Genomic DNA, 18,506 nt, shown 5'->3' with positions numbered 1-18,506 from the left:
AGGAGGTGCCAAGAGTGAGGCACCTTGTCACCTCTCATTCCCCCCTTTAAACAGGACACCCCAACTGCTGTTGGGAATTTGGCTGATAATGGCTCTAGCTACTTCCTGCTGAATAGGAACGATGACATGGCCCTGCAGTTGTCTGGTCCTCCAGAGGGGAGCTCTCTAGGCCAGTGAAAGTGCCAGCAGGTCAGTCCTGGGGTCTTCGGTAGAAATTGTTAGTTGCGGTCATTTGGGGTTCCATTTGTAAGACCATCTGTAGCTTGGTGGCCTCAATTCTAGAGGAAACAAATCTGACAAGAAGATTAAAAATTCAGAGTCCAAAGACGAGTAACAGCAAGATGGCTGCCACAGGACCTGGAGGGGAGAAGCCATATTTCCCAACTCCAGAGGTTGGTATACGAATTTGAAAGGTGTTGCTTGATTTCAGAAGCTTTTTCCTGTAAACTCTGGGTGGCATCTCTTACTACCCTGACTGGTTAGTGTAAAAACAACACTCTTCCCCTAAGAAGGTGCAGAGTCCTCCTTTCTCAGCAGTGAGGAGGTCTAGGCCTCGGCAGTTTTGGAGAGTCACTGCTGCTAAAGAGTGTATTTGGGATTGTAGAGTAAGGATAGATTTTGTTATTTCTTGCAAAGTGTCTAAGAAATCTTTTGAAAGTATGTGGTAGTAGGATAATAAAGTTGATAAACTGGCTATTCTGGTTCCTGTAGCAGCAGCCATTCCTAACCCTATAAGTAGGGGTATTAGTTGTATGACTCTGCGCTGATGGACTTGAGCTTTGAAGGGCACTGATGGGTATGATTTCCTGGGGCAACGTTAATGTTGGGACTTAGAAAGACTAAGGTGCACGTGCCTGCCCAGTTAGTGAGGAGGCAGACATAGATTGACGTTCCACATAAGAAGAATATACCTTGGCTGGGTAGACATTTAGGAATTTACCTTGGCTTTCAAAGGAATAGGGTACACTGTTTTTTCTTTACTGCGTCCATCTCTCTCTTTCTCTTTGACTTGTCTCTTTCTGACTCCCTCTTTGATTTTCTGTCTCTCTGTCTCTTCCTCTCTGTCTGCTTCTCAGTCTGTGTCTTCCTCTCTCTCTCTCTGACTTCCTGTCTCTTTCTTTCCTTTCTGCTGCCTCTGCCACCTGCTTATGCTGCTGTTCTTCCCTCTCCTTCCCCTTTTGATGGCTTCAGCAGTGTAAGACTGCCACCTCCTTGGGTTTTTTCCTTGTGGTATTTAATAGGGGTTTCCCATCCTCTGGGAAAAAAGTGGCAGGGTTGAGGGCCACACACATATGTATTTGAAGCACCGGTCCCTTAAGGAGTAGCGCCTGGTATCTAAGTAGGCGCTTATCTGACAGCCATAAACTTCCTTTGGTACCTAGCATGCCATTTACATCATGAGTAGTCCAGACAGTGAGATCATTTCCTTGTATTATTTTAATAGCCTCTGACACTAAGACGTCCACCACCACAACTACCTGTAAACAGTGAGGCCAGCCTTTTGCTACTACATCAATTTCCTTACTTAGGTATGCCACTGGTTGTGGGGTTGTCCCACAAGTCTGAGTAAGGACTCCTAGAGCTATCCCTGCTCTCTCTGTGATGTATAAAGAGAAGTTTTATCCTGTGGGAAGGCTTAAAGCTGGAGCTTGTACTAGGGCCTGCTTTAAGGTTTTCAAGGCTGTTTCTGCCCCTGGTTCCCATTCAACTAGATGAGTATTTGCCTTCTGGGTTTCCTTGATTAGAGTATAGAGGGGCCTGGCTTTCTCGCTGTATCTGGGGACCCATAGTCAGCAAAAACCAGTGATTCCAAGGAACCCCCACAACTGTTTTAAAGTCTTAGGGTGAGGATAAGCCAGTATAGGCTGCATTTGTTTCTTGCTGAGGACCCTGGTCCCCCTGGCTAAGATTAGGCCTAGATATTTGACCTGCTGTAGGCAAAGCTGGGCCTTAGACCTAGACACCTTGTACCCTTGAATAGCTAGAAAGTTCAAGAAACCTAGAGTAGCCTGCTGGCACGAGGCTTCCAAATTGGTAGCCAAAAGTAAATCATCCACATGCTGAAGGACCAGAGTGCCTGGACTTGAGAATTGGCCTAGATCTTGGGCCAGTGCCTGACCAAACCAATGAGGGCTATCCCTAAACCCTTGGAGCAAGACCTTCCATGTAAGTTGGGACATGTGCTCTGTGGGATCCTCAAAGGCAAAGACAAACTGGCAGTCAGAGTACAGGGGAATACAGAAGAAGGCATTACTGAGGTACAGAACTGTGAACCATTCTGCTTCCTCTGGTATTTGAGAGAGCAGGGTATAGGAGTTTGGTACAACTGGATATAGAGAAATTACTGCCTCATTGATGAGTCTAAGATCTTGCACTAGTCTCCACTGACCATTCGGTTTTTGTACTCCTAGAATTGGGATGTTGCAGGGACTGCTGCATTTCCTTACTAAGCCTTGAGCTTTTAAATGTTTAACAATATCCTGTAATCCTTTTTGAGCTTCAGGTCTTAAGGGATATTGCCTTTGATAAGGAAAAGTGGTGTGATCTTTTAGTCTGATTTGGACTAGGTGGGCATTTTTTGTCCTTCCAAATTGTCCTTCCAGGGTTGGAAGGACAGACTTCAGGGTTGATTACCTCTTCAAGTAGGGGACAACAAATGGGTAACTTGTTCCCCATATTCATGTAGATAATAGCTTCAGCTTTGGCGAATATGTCCCTCCCTAATAAGGATATGGGACTTTCAGGCATAACAATAAAGTCATGTGAAAAGAGCAAAGTCTCCCAATTACGACTGAGGAGATGGGAGAAATACCTGGTTACAGGCTGTCCCAGGATTCTTCAGATGGTAACTGACTTTGAGGACAGTCGTCCAAGACAGGAGATTAGCACTGAGAAGGCTATGCCAGTGTTCAGGATGAAGACCATTTCCTGGCCCTCAATGGTTAAATGCACCCAGGGCTCAGTGAGGGTGAAGACATGAGCTGGCACTTGCTCCAGGCACCCTCAGTCCTGTTGTTGGGTCATCTGGTTGGGGGCTACTGACCCAGAGAACCTTTGTCCTATGGGGCAGTGCACCTTCTAGTGATTCCCTCGGCATAGTGGACATAGATGAGGGGGTGGCTTGTTTCTTGTTGGACAATCTTTTTTAAAGTGCCCTTGTAAACCACACTGATAACGAGCCCTACCAGGTAATTGGCCTGCTCCATTTTCTGTCCTCTCTGAACCACCAAGGTTTGTTTGTCTGAGGGCCACGACTAAGGCTGCGGCCTTTCTCTTATCTCACTTTTCCTTTTGGGCCTGTTCCTCTTGTTCCTTATTATAAAACACCGAGGTTGCCAGGTTTAATAATGCCTCCAGATTTTGTTCAGGGCCCAGGACTTTCTTTTGGAGCTTTCTCCTGATATCTGTGGCTGATTGGGTAATAAACTTATCTTTTAGAATCAATTGACCCTCGAGTCATTCGGGTGACAGGGGAGTATATTTTCTTAAGGCCTCCTGTAGCCACTCAAGGAAGGCAGAAGGATTTCTTCCTTTCCCTGGGTTACAGTGGACATCATTGAATTATTCATTGGGTTTTTCCTAATGCTCCTTAGTCCTTCTAGAACACAGGTCAACAGATGTTTATGACTCCAGTCCCCATGATCTGAGTCAAGGTCCCAGTGGGGATCCATACTGAGGATGGCTTGCTGACCGGTAGGGAATTTATCCCTTTCTTCGGCTGTCATTCTATCATTTACTTGACTAAGATACCGGGTATCTCCAAACTCTCAGGCTGCAGCTAAAGCCACATTCTTTTCATTAAAGGCCAGGATTTGATCTAACAGTAGCATGATATCTCTCCAAGCAAGGTCAAAGGTTTGCCCTAAACCCTGTAGGACTTCTAGGTGCCCACCAGGATCATCTGAAAACTTCCCCAGGCCTGTCTTGATCTGCTTTAAATCAGAGAGGGAGAAAGGGACAAGTACCCGGGTTGGGCCAAATTCTCCTCCCCCTACAGCTTGAAGGGGATACAACCGATAGCCTAGGGGTTTTTGTGGTCCTTTGGAGATTTCTTTGCTTATTTCCTTCTGGGCAGGGGAGATTAGAGGATTATCATTAATAGGAAGGGGAGCTATAGGGAGGCTAGGATATGGAGGTAAGGTGAGAGGTCCGCCTGTGGGATGTAAGTTGCAAGCTTTGCATAATTCTGTATTCTCCTTCATTGAAAATACAGCTCAGACATAAGGTATTTCACTCCATTTGCCTTCCCTCTTATGGAAAAGGTCAAGCTGCAGGATAGTATTGTAATTTGTACTTCCCTCAGGTGGCCATTTTCCCCATCAGAGAGAGAATTTTGGGGCCAGCCCATAGTGCAAAAAAAAATGAGCTGCCTCTTTTTCAGAGTTTGTGGGTCAAATTGGTCCCAATGGCTTAGGATGCATTTCAAGGGTGAGCCTGCTGATGCCTGAGTGTTTCCCATCTGAAAGACAAAACCGCCCGCAGTTTTGGTTTGTTTTGTTTCTGCCCCTGCCCAAGAACCTGCAAAGGTCCCTGGACCCTGCTGATCGGAATAGTTGCACTCACCGATGCAGCAGCAGAAACAACCCCTGCCCAAGAACCTGCAACGGTCCCTGGACACTGCTGATCAGAATAGTTGCGCTCACTGATGCAGCAGCAGAAACACTAGTTTTCCTCCCAGACCACAAGGAGGACCAAGGAAGGTTAGATTTAGTGTCCCTTTAGAGATGCGTTCTCAAAAACCTGCACCCTTGCCTGTCCTCCTAGACCACAAAGGGGGCCAAGAAAAATCGGATTTAGTGGCCCTTACCGACACATTCTCGAAAACCTGTTAGAGTCCTAAGCATTCCTCTATTAGTATTGGGAATTTAGCCCTGTCCTATAAAGATGTTATGCCCCAAAAATGAAGTGGAGGGCCACACCCTGAGGGAGGGAAGTGGTTTCCAGGGTTGGAAGAGTGACACCTTTTGTCCACATTTATATGAATACGAAGGATTCAATTTCTGAGCCTACCCATATCCTTCAGGAATAGATTTTGTTAGACCTGCCAGTCTGAGGAGGGACCCTAAAATTCCAGATAATCCCTACGATGGGGCTTTGGGCCAAAATTATGTCTTTCTGATTGGTGAGCCCAGGTGCCTAAAGAAAGTAACAGAGTCCTGGAGTTTATACTAGAAATCATTTTTATAGGAGACACTAGATAAACACCAGAGACAGGGAGTGGTTTTTAGAAGCAGGGCTAGCCTCGGAGAAGAGAGGCGAGAGGAAGTTTGTCTGGCAGGCATTAGGACCCAGGGGACAAGGGTCAGGGTAGATAGAATAGATGGGTGAGTCTCCCTTGGGCGACATGATTTTGAGAGTTCTACTCATGGCCACAGGGTCAACGAACTTCTTGTTGGGACCCTGGAGCTCAATGGCTTTCCTCTCTGTCGACCCTCGGCTCAGCCCAGAAGTACAGGAAAAGTGGAAGCTGGTCCCAGGCAAACCAAAGCTTGGGTGGAAGCTGGTGCCAGGCAAACCAAAGCTTGCAACTCCAAAGAGTCAGGGTTTGTTAGAGAGCCCTTTCCCAGAAAGCCTGACACCTGTGTCTTTAGCCCAGTGGCCATACTAGTCGCTTTTAACTGGCTGACAGGTGCCCAGTATTTAGCCCCCGAATTCTAAGGAAAAATAGCACAGAAGCGCAAGATAAAGGGGTCTGATGGTACTCACCACTGGGAGGTAGGCGATAGTCTCACCGCTTGGCGATAGGTGATAGTCCCTTCGCGGTCGCCAAAATGTGTCCAGAATTGTTGGGTTCTTGGTCTCACTGACTTCGTCTCACTGGCTTCAAAAGTGAAGCTGCAGTCTCTCACGGTGAGTGTTATAGTTCTTAAAGATGGTGTGTCCGGAGTTTGTTCCTTCAGATGTTCAGATGTGTCCACATTTTCTTCCTTCTGGTGGATTTCTGGTCTCACTGACTTCAGGAGTGATGCTGCAGACCTTCACGGTGAGCGCTACAGCTCTTAAAGGTGGTGCGTCTGGAATTGTTTGTTCTTTCTGGTGGGTTCATGGTCTCACTGACTTCAGGAGTGAAGCTGCAGACCTTCGTGGTGAGTGTTGTAGCTCATAAAGTTAGTGTGGACCCAGAGAGTGAGCAGCAGCAAGATTTATTGTAAAGAGCAAAAGAACAAAGCTCCCAAAATGTGGAAGGGGACATCAGTGGGTTACTGCTGCTGGCTCTGGGAAGTCTGCTTTTATTCCCTTATCTGACCCCACCCACATCCTGCTGATTGGTCCATTTTACAGAGAGCTGACTGGTCCGTTTTGACAGGGTGCTGATTGGTGTGTTTACAATCCCTGAGCTAGACACAGAGTGCTGATTGATGCATTTACAATCCTTTAGCTAGACACAAAAGTTCTTCAAGTCTCATGAGATTAGCTAGACAGGGAGCACTGATTGGTGCATTTACAAACCTTGAGCTAGACACAGGGTGTTGATTGGTGCATATGCAATCCTCCAGCTAGACATAAAAGTTCTCCAAGTCCCTACCCAACTCAGGAGCCCAGCTGGCTTCACCTAGTGGATCCCACCGCAGGGCCGTGGGTGGAGCTGCCTTCCAGTCCCTTGCTGAATGCCCACACTCCTCAGCCCTTGTGCGGTCCATGGGACCGGGCAGTGGAGTAGGGTTGGTACCCGTCAGGGAGCCTTGGGCAGCGTGGGAGCCCATGGAGGGGTGGGGGCACAGGCATGGCAGGCTGCAGGTCCCCAGCCCTGGCCCGCGGGGAGACGGCTGAGGGCTTGCCAGAATTCCAGTGGCAGGGGCGGCCTACAGTGCTGGGGGACCAGGCACACCCTCCGCAGCTGCTGGCCCGGGTGCTAAGCCCCTCACTGCCCTGGGTCGCACCGGCTGGCTGCTCCCAGTGCGGGGCCTGCTGAGCCAGCGCCCACCCTAAACTCCTGCTGGCCTGTGAGTGCAGCACTGCAGCCCTGGTTCCCGCCTGAGCCTCTCCCTCCATATCTCCCAGCAAGCAAAGGGAGCCAGCTCTGGCCTCCACCAGCCCAGAAAGGGGCTCCCACAGTGCAGTGGCAGGCTAAAGGGCTCCTCAAGTGCCACCAGAGTGGACGCTGAGGCCAAGGAGGCACCGAGAGCGATGGCTGCTAGCACGTTGTCACTTCTCATTAGGAACTTTAGGAACTTTTGAGATTTTTTTTAAACTCTGGGTAAGGTTACTACATTATGAATACTTGGAGGGGGCAGACACATAAATGAGAATGATCCAATGTAGTTCATTTTCCATTATGAAAGCACAACCATCATAAGTTTTTTTATTTTTATTTTTTTAACTAAGAGTCAAATTGCTATACCATAAAAAGTAACAAAAACCTTTCTAATATTATGCATTCCAGTCTCTTATTAGTTTGAAAGCATGCAATTACAAGTTTTCCAACATAATTTATAGAATAACATGATCTACTGCTTTTCAAAATCAAAATAGTTTTTGTTTTGCTGAATATTTGAAGAAATGCCACCATTACCATTTAAAATGCCAATTATAAGAACTTTGGAGTGTATAATGGTAGTAAATTATCATTATTTTCTTTATGGCTGATGTATTCACAATTATAATAGTCTATTTCATCAATTAGTCTCTTTTTCAAAATCCAGGTGACATATATTTTGTAAAATTATACCAATTATTTATTGTAAAAATATCCTTTATATTAGGCTGGAAGAATCCAGAGTAAGTAACAAATATTTTAAAAAGTCATTCAGACTACTTAAACTCTGTATTTACTTTATAATTGGGAGAATTCTTAGGTACATTGAGGATGATAGGTTGCATATGAATCTTCAACTCTCTAAGCTTATCAAACCCCATAAGTGAGTAAGGACTTTGTATGACACACTTTCAGGGGCTATAACTTTCTCAGAATTATTTCGCAAGTTATTTTTATTACTCCCAAAGCATTTCTATAATGTCATTTCTTGGCCTTTAAAAGAGCCATATTTTTATCTCTTCCATGTGAAGGGGTTTTGGATTGCTATGTAAAGTAAGCTGGAGTTAATTCGTGGTGCTAAACTTTAGGGAAGCTTACGTAACTGACCTCCGATTTGAAGGGTATTATGTAATCATAGTTTCTGAAGCTTAAACTTCTTTGTTTTCTCTAAGATATAGAAAATTCATAGTGAAATAGTATAACAGAGATTCTAAAACATTTTAATAAGTCAAACATAATCATCATTTATTTGAAGCAGTATGCTACTGATTGTCGAAGGTCAGTGCTGTCAAATATCTCAAGAGAAGTATTTTTTGGAAGAGAATTTAGTATAGTTATTTCATCTATTATCAATGTATTCCAGCAAAAGTAGTTGTAAAATTATTTTCCCGTTGCTTTATATTATAAAAGGTAAGACAATTCCCAAGAGGCAGAAATATAAATGAGCCAATCCTTGCAAATGAATAAATAACCTAAGAACTTTTATCTTGTGTGTATGTTTCTAAACAAGATAGTGTTCATTATTATTATTATTATTTTACAAAACTGCTTTTATTCATTCCCTCAGCACTTTTTAGGTACCTCATATTTATCAGCTATTCTACTAGGATTTAGAGATTTAAGGGAAAAAAGTCATAAAAATCTTTGCCTTCAAGGAGCTTGCTTGCACTAAAATATGACAGAAAAATATACATGAACAAATAAACAGATGCAAATGAACAAATATAAATAAGGGGAATACAGCTCTGAGGCAGGTTAACTTTGCATAAGATGGTCAGGGAAGGCATTGATGAGAACATTCATGTGAGCAAGCACTTGAAGGAGAGGTGTCAGTGAGCCATGTGACTATCTGAGAAAATAGTGCTAAGCAGACAGAACAGTAAATACAAAAACCCTGAGATGGAAATCTGTCTGGAAGAACACACATGAAATTTCAAGATTATTTATCAAGAGGAAAAAAAAATAACAACTAGGGAATAATCAAGTTAAAAATAACCAAGAGATGGAAGTAGCTTCTAGAGACTAATTTTTTAAATAAACAATCTACTATGTCACAAAATTAATCACAAATATAATTAACAAAGTATTCTATGACTCCATTTCAATCTATCTCACAAATGATATAGATCTCACAAAAAACAAAACTGTATTAAGATGCAAATTTATACCTACATCAGCAACTAAACTTTTGATTCTGGATGTTAACAATGTTATGAGAGAAAAAAAAATGCCAAAACACTTTACACGTAGTTATTGGGGAGTGTGTGTATGTGTCTGTGCGCATGTGTGTGTACGTGTGATGGGGGTCAGGGCCAGGGCTTGTGAAATCATCGATGTTTGTTGAAAATACAAAGGGTAAATAGGCACTTAAACAGCAGTAGCCTTGGAGCACTTATTTCATCAAGCATAAAGGAATTGCATCTTATATAAATGTCCTTTTTTTTCTTTTGAGTGTCTGCTGTACAGTACTAAGGTAGTCAGCTCATCAGGTCACAGCACAATTGCCTTATGACCTGTTGAAAGAAAAATAATTATTTTAAAATGGCTTAATCTCTATCTTTCATTCCTACTTCCCATTATGTGCTCCTCCACACCTAGCATCCACCCTGAAACGTTTAAAACATGACCGTAGATCAGTATGGATTTCTTAAATGTAGATATACACATTTGTTGTTGTATATGTTTAGTTTTTAATTATTTAATTTGAATGTTTTTATACTATATGTCTTTTTAAATTTTAAAAATCTTATTCAAGTTGGAGACAAGTGTCAATTTTTTTTTTTTTTTTTTTTTTTTTTTGGTGATATAGGATTCCACAATTTGCCAGACTGCCACGTATCAATCCATTCCTATACTAATAGACTACAGTCTGCCTTCAAATCTCTGCTACTAAAATCACTGCAAAGATTATTATACCTATACTTGGCCTGTGTAAGGATTTTCTTTGAGTGTTTTCCTAGAATAGTGCGTGAATAGTCCTATGAATCTACCACTTTGCTTATACTTTACATGATCTAAATTTTCTAAGTTATAATCTCAAAATAAAAAATGAAAACAATAATTAAAAATTAAATATGCAGTGTAAACATTTCCTTCTTCTTATATTTCTTTAAAAATTTTTCTTCATGTTTATCAAGTTTAGAAATATCATGCTGTATCTCCTTAAGTCACTTAAAATTTTGTGTCTGATTTTTTTTCCTTTAATAATCTCTTTTTCTTTTTTTCATTTAGAAAACTGCATTTGTTGTGAAAAATTATATTCCCTGGATGATTTTTCTCCTTTAATGAATTCTTTTTTTATTAGAACTTAAAAAATTACTTTCTTTATTGTTTTTCTTTTTGAAAAATAACTATGTAGATTGTGTCATATATATTTAGTAAACTCATTTCATTGAACCCAAGTACGATGTGAATAAATTGTACTTTTTGAGGTCTAGTTATGGGACTATCTATCCACAGCCCAAGAAGTGTTTAGAGGTCTGTGCATTGTTGACTTGTGTTCTCTTTTTCATCTTCTAGAGCTCAAGTAGAGAGCTCAGCTGGGACATGCACAGTCATGATGCATAAGATTTGTCCCAGCTGTTTTTTGTGTGTAATTTGATTAAAAGCTCCCTATCACTCCTGAGCTAGGCTTTACACCACAAAGTCATTTCTACTTAGGATGAGACGTTTGAACTGTTTTTCCAATACATGAAGCTTTTACTCAAAATGAGAAAAACAGCCCTAGACATTTATTTCTGGAGGTTCAATCATCTTTACCCTAAAGTATTTTCTATTTTCCTTCTTACCATGGTAAGAAAAGATTATGAGTTTTGGACATAATATTAATGTAAAATATTTTTTTTTAAAAAAGAGGTAACTATGTGTTTCAGCCCTCCCACCCTTCCCTGACTATTTTTCTCCTTATTTGTTTTGTTTTTGCCCTTTAGATATTTAAAATCTCACGTCTCTACATATTCTGACTCTAATCCTCTTTTCACATTAGAATTATCTTTTGTTATCATGAATCACATCATATGTTGTGCTTACTAAGCTCCTTCAATGGCTTCTCAATATTCTTACAATAAAATCCAGACTTGTCCGGGACTATAAAACTATAAATTACGTAGCCCCTGGATATATTTAACCTCATTTTATTTCACTTTTTTTTTTTTTTTTTTTTTTTAGACCGAGTCTTGCTTGGTCATCCAGGCTGGAGTGCAGTGGCCTGATCTCGGCTTACTGCAAGCTCCGCCTCCCAGGTTCACGCCATTCTCCTGCCTCAGCCTCCCGAGTAGCTGGAACTACAGGTGCTCCCACCATGTCCAGCTAATTTTTTATATTTTTAGTAGAGACGGGGTTTCACCATTCACAGGATGGTCTTGATCTCCTGACCTCGTGATCTGCCCACCTCGGCCTCCCAAAGTGCTGGAATTACAGGCGTGAGCCACCGTGTCCAGCCTTCTTTTTGTATTTTTAGTAGAGATGGGGTTTCACCGTGTTAGCCAGGATGGTCTTGATCTCCTGACCTCATGATCCACCCGCCTCGGCCACCCAAAGTGCTGGTATTACAGGTGTGAGCCACCGTGCCCGGCTCTTATTTCACTCTTATTTCCATACACAGCACATCAGTTACACCAGTCCTTCTTTCCTAAAATAAATATGGAAATTGAAAAAAGTGTGTGTGTGTGTGTATGTGTGTGTGTGTGTATGTGTGTGTGTGTGTGTGTGTCTATTTTCTAACTCTGAGAGGTCTTACAAAAAATAACATGCTGAGCCTGGTGAGGTGGCCCCTGCCTGTACTGCCAGCTATGTGGGAGGCAGAGGTGGAAGATCACTTGAGCCCAGGACTTTGAGATTAGGCTGGCAACATAGACTCCCACTCCAACTACAAAAGTAAATAAATAAAAACATCTGGCAGTGAAAACATCTAGCATCTATACACTGGTTTCTAAATACCATTCTCCAACAAAATGAAAAAAGCTTCTTGGAAAAATTCTTAACTCTAGGACTGCAGCCAGGAGAGTGTAAGGTGAGCCTGTAATATCTTATAGTGCCAGAAAGTAATGAATGGCTCACAAAAAAAAAAAAAAAAAAAAAAGTAAAAGATAGGAGTGCATCAAAAGATCACAAGAGTCACTACGAAAGAACTCCCAATGACCAAGTCAAAGTTATTTTGAGCAATAAAATAAGCAGTGTTGCTAATGGAGTAAAACACATAAAATATAAAATAAATATCCATGACTACACAAAGCTATAAATAATCAGGAAAATGAATAAATGCAAACAAATGAGTTATTCTTTAGAGTAGAATTGAAAACAATGAATATAAAAGGAATGGTAGACGTAGAAAATCACTACTTGATAAATACCACATTAAGAATTATTGCAGCCAAGAATAATTAAGGAATGTTAAATCGGGTGGGCAAAAATATTACAATAAACAGGATATTTTCATAGTGACAAAAATTCAATAAGGCAGTGATAAATTACAAATGAAAAAATACAAGTTTACAGTAGAGAATTCTGACAGATACCATCTCAACAAAATGTTCTAAGTTAATATTTCTAGGAAGGAGACATGTCAACATTATTTACTTACTGATATAATATCCTGGGAAGAGCAAAACATCGCTTCTCTTATTCCTGCCAAAATTGCACAAAGTCAGTCTAATTTGAGGAAACATCACACAGATTCATACCAAGGGATATTCTACAAAATAATCAACAACTACTTTTCAAGAGTTTCAAGGTCATATAAGACAAGTAAAAGTGAAGGACTGTTCAAAATTGAAGGAGGCTAAGGAGTCATGAAAACTAACTGTAATGGACAATCCTGGACAGATCCTGGGACAGAAAAAGGACAGTATTGGGACAACTGTTAAAATTTGAATGAGGTCTGTGAATTATTTAATATTGTATGAATGTTAATTTTCTAGTTTTGATAAGTATGCTATGATTATATAAGATGCTAACATTGGGGAAACTTGCATGAAAGAAATATAAGTTCTTGAAATATAATTTTTGTAACTTTCTTCAAAAGATCATCTTACTTGTTTGCATAAAAGGCATCTCTGATAACTTCCCACCTAACTCATAGCAAATTCCAAGATTATTAACATGACTTACAAGATGCTACATGATCTAGGCTTAGATATTTCTCTGACATCACTTTTTTTTCATATTTCATTGACACATTGTCCTTATTTGTCCTGCACAATTCTAAGTATGCCTTGCCTAAAGGTTTTGAAACAGCCGTTATCTCTGTCTGGAAGTCATTTCCCCAAGTACCCAAATGGATCACTTTTTTCCTGAATTCCTTCAGGTTTCTATACCCTATAAATAAAATAACAGTCCTTGCACCTCATTATCACTTACTATCCATTTGACCAGCTTTATTTTGCTTCATAGGACATACTATGACTTGATACATTGTGTTACCAGTTTTATTTTTAATTTTTGAGTCTTTCCTCATGCATCAAGCAACATCAAAGAGACCAACTTCATTTTAATTAAATAAGACGTTCGTGGAAAGAGGATGTGAGCATGTGATTACATTCCTAATTTCATATTCTGTCTTAGTGGAGCCACAGAATTACCAGTAGCAAAGGAAATTTTACAGTAAGTGTTGTGTTTCTTCAGAGTTAACAATCATGTGTACTCTCCCAAGAGGCATTTTTCCTACCTATCATTTAATGAAGAGGACTCGGAGGCCTCGCTGATTCACAATATGAAGGAATTATGTATTTTAAAATAGGAGGAAAGACACTTGATGAGGATAATTTCTGGTAGATGGTGACATAAGAACAAAATAAAGGTGAATTATAAGTTGCCGAGATTTCAGAGTTTGTATTTTACTACACATAGAATTACCTAAAATAATAATGAAACGTGTTTTTTTAAGTAGAGGTTAGCTAGGTCATTGGCTTAGTAGGCAGCATAGAAAATAAAATAAACTCATTTTAAGACAGCCACGTGGGAGGGGGTCCCTAGAGAAACTCCAACCAGCCTGCCCACTGGGCTGCAGCCTCCGGAAGTTCAAGCCCTTTGCAGCTCCTCCTCTTCCTGTGTGGAGCCTGGGATTCAAACTACCGAGTGGGAAGCACCCTAGTAGAGGGACTGTGGCATGCGAGAGTGCCTGTTTCCCCCATTTTTCCCTTTTCCACCCAATAAAACCCTGTTTCACTCACCCTTTAAATCGTCTGCGAGCCTGAATTTTGGCCAGGAAACAACGAACCCCGTTTTTAGCTGAACTAAGGAAGAGTCCTGCAACAATTTCTGACACAATATTCAAGGCTTAGTATGTACTCTCTGAAGCTATACCTCTAAGGAAATATGTTGGAAAGTGGAATGCTAGTTATCTCTTGTTTTTTCCTAGTAAAAAATAAACCTTTGGCCGGGCGCAGTGGCTCAAGCCTGTAATCCCAGCACTTTGGGAGGTGAAGACGGGTGGATCACGAGGTCAGGAGATCCAGACCATCCAGGCTAACACGGTGAAACCCCGTCTCTACTAAAAAAAAAAACAAAAGAAAACAAACAAACAAACAAACAAAAAACTAGCCAGGCGAGGTGGCGGGCGCCTGTAGTCCCAGCTACTCGGAAGGCTGAGGCAGGAGAATGGCGTAAACCCGGGAGGCGGAGCTTGCAGTGAGCTGAGATCCCACCACTGCACTCCAACCCGGGCGACAGAGCGAGACTCCGTCTCAAAAAAAGAAAAATAAATAAAAATAAAATAAAATAAATAAAATAAAAATCCTTTGACTTTTGAGCATGAATAAAACAGCTCTCTAGTATTAAACTCGCAAAGACTAAAAGCTGACTGCAAACGATTACATCACCTTCTAAAGGCACACGTTCCTACTTTGACTTCAGATGTTGCCAAGGAGGATAAAGCACAAAGGAGAATTGTCTCTTATCTGCATAGCAAAACAAAGAATATCAAGGTAAAGGGGATGAGAGAGTTTCTACCAAAAATAAAAAATAGTGTCTAGCCTAAATAGGAGAGCTATCATCTTCGCAATGCCACGCAACTAAGACTGCATCGTTGTTATGAAGTACTAAGTGTTGCATGGCGCCAGTTCTTTCTTCAAGTGTCATGTTGCTCCTGCTTGCGTTAGTTTTAACCACGGCTAATTTTCCCGGCTCTACTTCTGTAGATTCAGAGTTGGAGGAGCAGACATTTCTGTGTTTTAGCTTACAGTGTGCTACCTTGTGAGAACCACATCCAGATCTTGTGGAGATGACTCTTCATGACCTGGACTTTAAATTGGATACGGTTATTAGAGAAGATTTGAGTTGTCATCTTTGGGGAGAGGACACAATGTTCTGTGAGAGGGAAAGTGAAAGAGGTATTTCTTCCTTGCCTTGGGGGACGGTTGTAGTAACAGTTAGCTGATGATATGAGTCTGTATTTCTCCCTACAGGGTATAATTTTCCGTGCAAACAGTTGTGAAGTTTGAAGTGACATTTCCCGGTAGTCCTAAGTGGTGCTCTGAAACTTATTCTCATTGATGGATGTAAGAAAAAGTGATTTTTCCCTTTCAACCTGAAGCAGATAAGAGACTGCTGTGGTTTTTCATGTTCTCTTTCTTCATCGGCTATCTAGGTGTTAAGTTCATTGCATAGTGACATAAACAAGAAATAAACTTTTATTTTGTTTAACCCATTTTGGATTTATCCATTACAGGAACTAGCATTACTTGAACTTAGTATCATATTAGAATGTTAGCTTCATGAAAACTGTTTTGTTGTTGTTCACTGCTTTATCCAGTCATGTGGAACTGTGATGGGTTCTAAAAAAATAAATGTAATAATGAATGAATCAAGGAAGAAAAGGTAGAAGACGACTAAAATATATTTATTACCAACTTATTATTTTCCTATGTGAGAATATTCAAAATAAGGGTAACAACAAACCATTCAATATCAGCATAACTGAGTAGTCTAAGCCATTATAATAATCTGTATTATAAGAACATATAAATTATAAAATAAATTACAGTTCTTAAAACTGCACATATTTAGTTGTATGTTTATGTGCATGCACATTGTTTTGTTATTTTTTTTTTGTCTTTAGTTTGTCTAACGCAGATAAAAAAAACTTTATTGAAAACCTCATAAATGTGTGCATTGTTGTTTGGGAATGCAACTTTCTCAAACAAAAACATCACATTCAGGGTTTTTTAGCAAATTTAGGATAGACTTGGAATTTAACTTTTAACAAATGTGAAATCTCAGCACATTCATTGCTTAGTACACAGCAGGTATTATATAAAATTTGTAGAATTTTTTTTCCTATAATATTAAGTAATGAGAAAGAGAGCTCTCTATTTATATTCTTTATAAAAATAAGAAAATCATATTCAGGCATTACTTACCAAGTTTCATGTACAGTTTATCCATCATTTCATGTACAGAATGTAGGGACACAAATTGTGAATAGCTTGCAGAAAATCATGTAGCTAGTCTGTAGTACAGTGATCTTGAAACTTAAGTGTAGTTTTCTCCATTATCTTACTAAGCCTCAAGAGTCATTATGTTCCCATAAGTAAATGTCTGATAATGCTGTCTCACTCCTAACCCTAACAGAAAGGACTGTGAGCAGAATTTTCCATAGTTTCCTTAACTAGGATGAATATGTTAAAGCTTGTTATGGTATAGGCTTTGTACATGACTATTCATGTGACAAAAGAATTGAGTTTATTTAAAAAAAAGAATTCTTCCAAGGCTCTTGTAGTAAACATTATATTTTTTCAACATGATTTGAAAATGATAATACATTTTTGTTAGAAACCTGAAAAATAGTGTGTATGCCTTTGACAACAGAAATTACACAATGTTAGCCTCAAATCTAATCTAATCTTAAAGCTAATATTAAATCTTAGCTTTAACATTACTAGATAAACCTTAAAATAATCTTAATAACAAGAGAAAAAAAAGGAATTAATTGTATACCTAAACCCCAAAATATACTATTACAAGACAGTTTTCCAGGTGGCCTTAGACTGGTGCAGTTCCCTCTTTTTCTTGCGTTTCCCCCCCCCCCCCCCCAGGAATAACTATAGAGTACCCTGGGAATGCAATATCTTGAGATAAGGAAGAACTATCAGAAATAGTGCAGGACTGTTCTTGACCCTCTTAGGGAATGTAATATCTTGAGTTAGGAGGAAAAAGTTCAGGAAAGCCTGTGCTTTGTTCCTCTTTCCCCTGGAAGCAGAATGCCCATCAAAGCTTTGCCCAGCATGTGACATGACTTCCGTCACATGATGTATATAACTTGGTGTGGACTGCCTTTCAGGGTTCTTAAGCTGTGGTGCAAAGTGGAGCATGTGCAGTCAAGATTTCCTCTCTCCTGAGAGGCTTTCTTGAGTCTTGGGGGACCAGTTCTCACTGGATTCTAGGGTGTTTTTCCCCTTCCCCTTGCTGTCTATCCATGAATAATAAATCCACTTCATGTAATTTGTGTATGAGTATTTTCTGTTTCACTAAACTCACACAAGTTGGTGACCAGTGCATGATAGACCTGCTACAAACTTTGAACATTTTTTTCTAAAAATTTAAAAGATACTTTTGACTATTTGAAATCAGTTAAAAGTAAAAAGACAGGTGAACACAAACATGGCGTCTGTGGTGCTGGCGCTGAGGACTCAGACAGCCGTTACATCCTTGCTGAGCTCCACTCCTGCTACAGCTCTTGCTGTCAGATATGCATCCAAGAAGACAGGTGGTAGCTCCAAAAGCCTTGGTGGAAAGTCATCAGGCAGACGCCTAGGCATTAAGAAAATGGAAGGTCACTATGTTCATGCTGGGAACATCATTGGAACACAGAACCATTTCCGCTGGCACCCAGGTGCCCATGTGGGTCTTGGGAAGAATAAATGTCTGTATGCCCTGGAAGAGGGGATAGTCCGCTACACTAAGGAGGTGTACGTGCCTCATCTCAGAAACACAGAGGCTGTAGATCTGATCACCAGGCTGCCCAAGGGTGCTGTGCTCTTCAAGAATTTTGTCCACGTGGTTCCTGCCAAGCTGGAGGGCACCTTCAAACTGGTAGCTATGCTTTGATGTCCTGTTTGAGGCCATCAGACAGAGACTGGAGCCCAGGTGACAGGAGATGGTGATACCAGAAGTCAAGGGTTGGGGCGACGACATGGCCTCCCAAGGAAGAGGTCTGCTTGATGGTGACTCTGCAGGAGACTCTGAAGTGACTGCTGGGAAACCCTTTGGGAGACCTGACCTGGGGCCAAAAATAAAGTGAGCCAGAATCATGGGAAAAAAAAAAAAAGAGTAAAAAGACATTGTTTTATTTGTCATTGCATAAACCCAAAGATATTATAATGCAGCTTGGAAAAAATGTACTTAGCATTTAAAATAATTTTTTTGGATATAATCCAAAGAAAATCAGTTATTTTTCCTCCAAAGGAAAACATTAATCACACAATCATGGAACATTATATTATGTACTTACCAACTAAAGAAAGCCAGGGACCAGTTGAATTCACAGCCTATATATATATATATATATATATATATATTGTTTTTTTTTGAAATG

General features: G+C 40.5%; 1 pseudogene across 1 annotated transcript; it reads left to right on the top strand.

The window, feature by feature from the left end:
* Positions 1-17,560: 17,560 nt before the first annotated feature.
* Positions 17,561-18,217, top strand: LOC112610931 (annotated as a pseudogene). The gene has a single exon (XR_003116508.1). The product of XR_003116508.1 is annotated as a 39S ribosomal protein L27, mitochondrial pseudogene (transcript).
* Positions 18,218-18,506: the final 289 nt, after the last annotated feature.

The sequence above is a fragment of the Theropithecus gelada genome, chromosome 17, assembly GCF_003255815.1.
Source record: "Theropithecus gelada isolate Dixy chromosome 17, Tgel_1.0, whole genome shotgun sequence".
In the NCBI taxonomy this organism is placed as follows: domain Eukaryota; kingdom Metazoa; phylum Chordata; class Mammalia; order Primates; family Cercopithecidae; genus Theropithecus; species Theropithecus gelada.
This window is presented reverse-complemented; position numbering and strand designations above follow the sequence as displayed.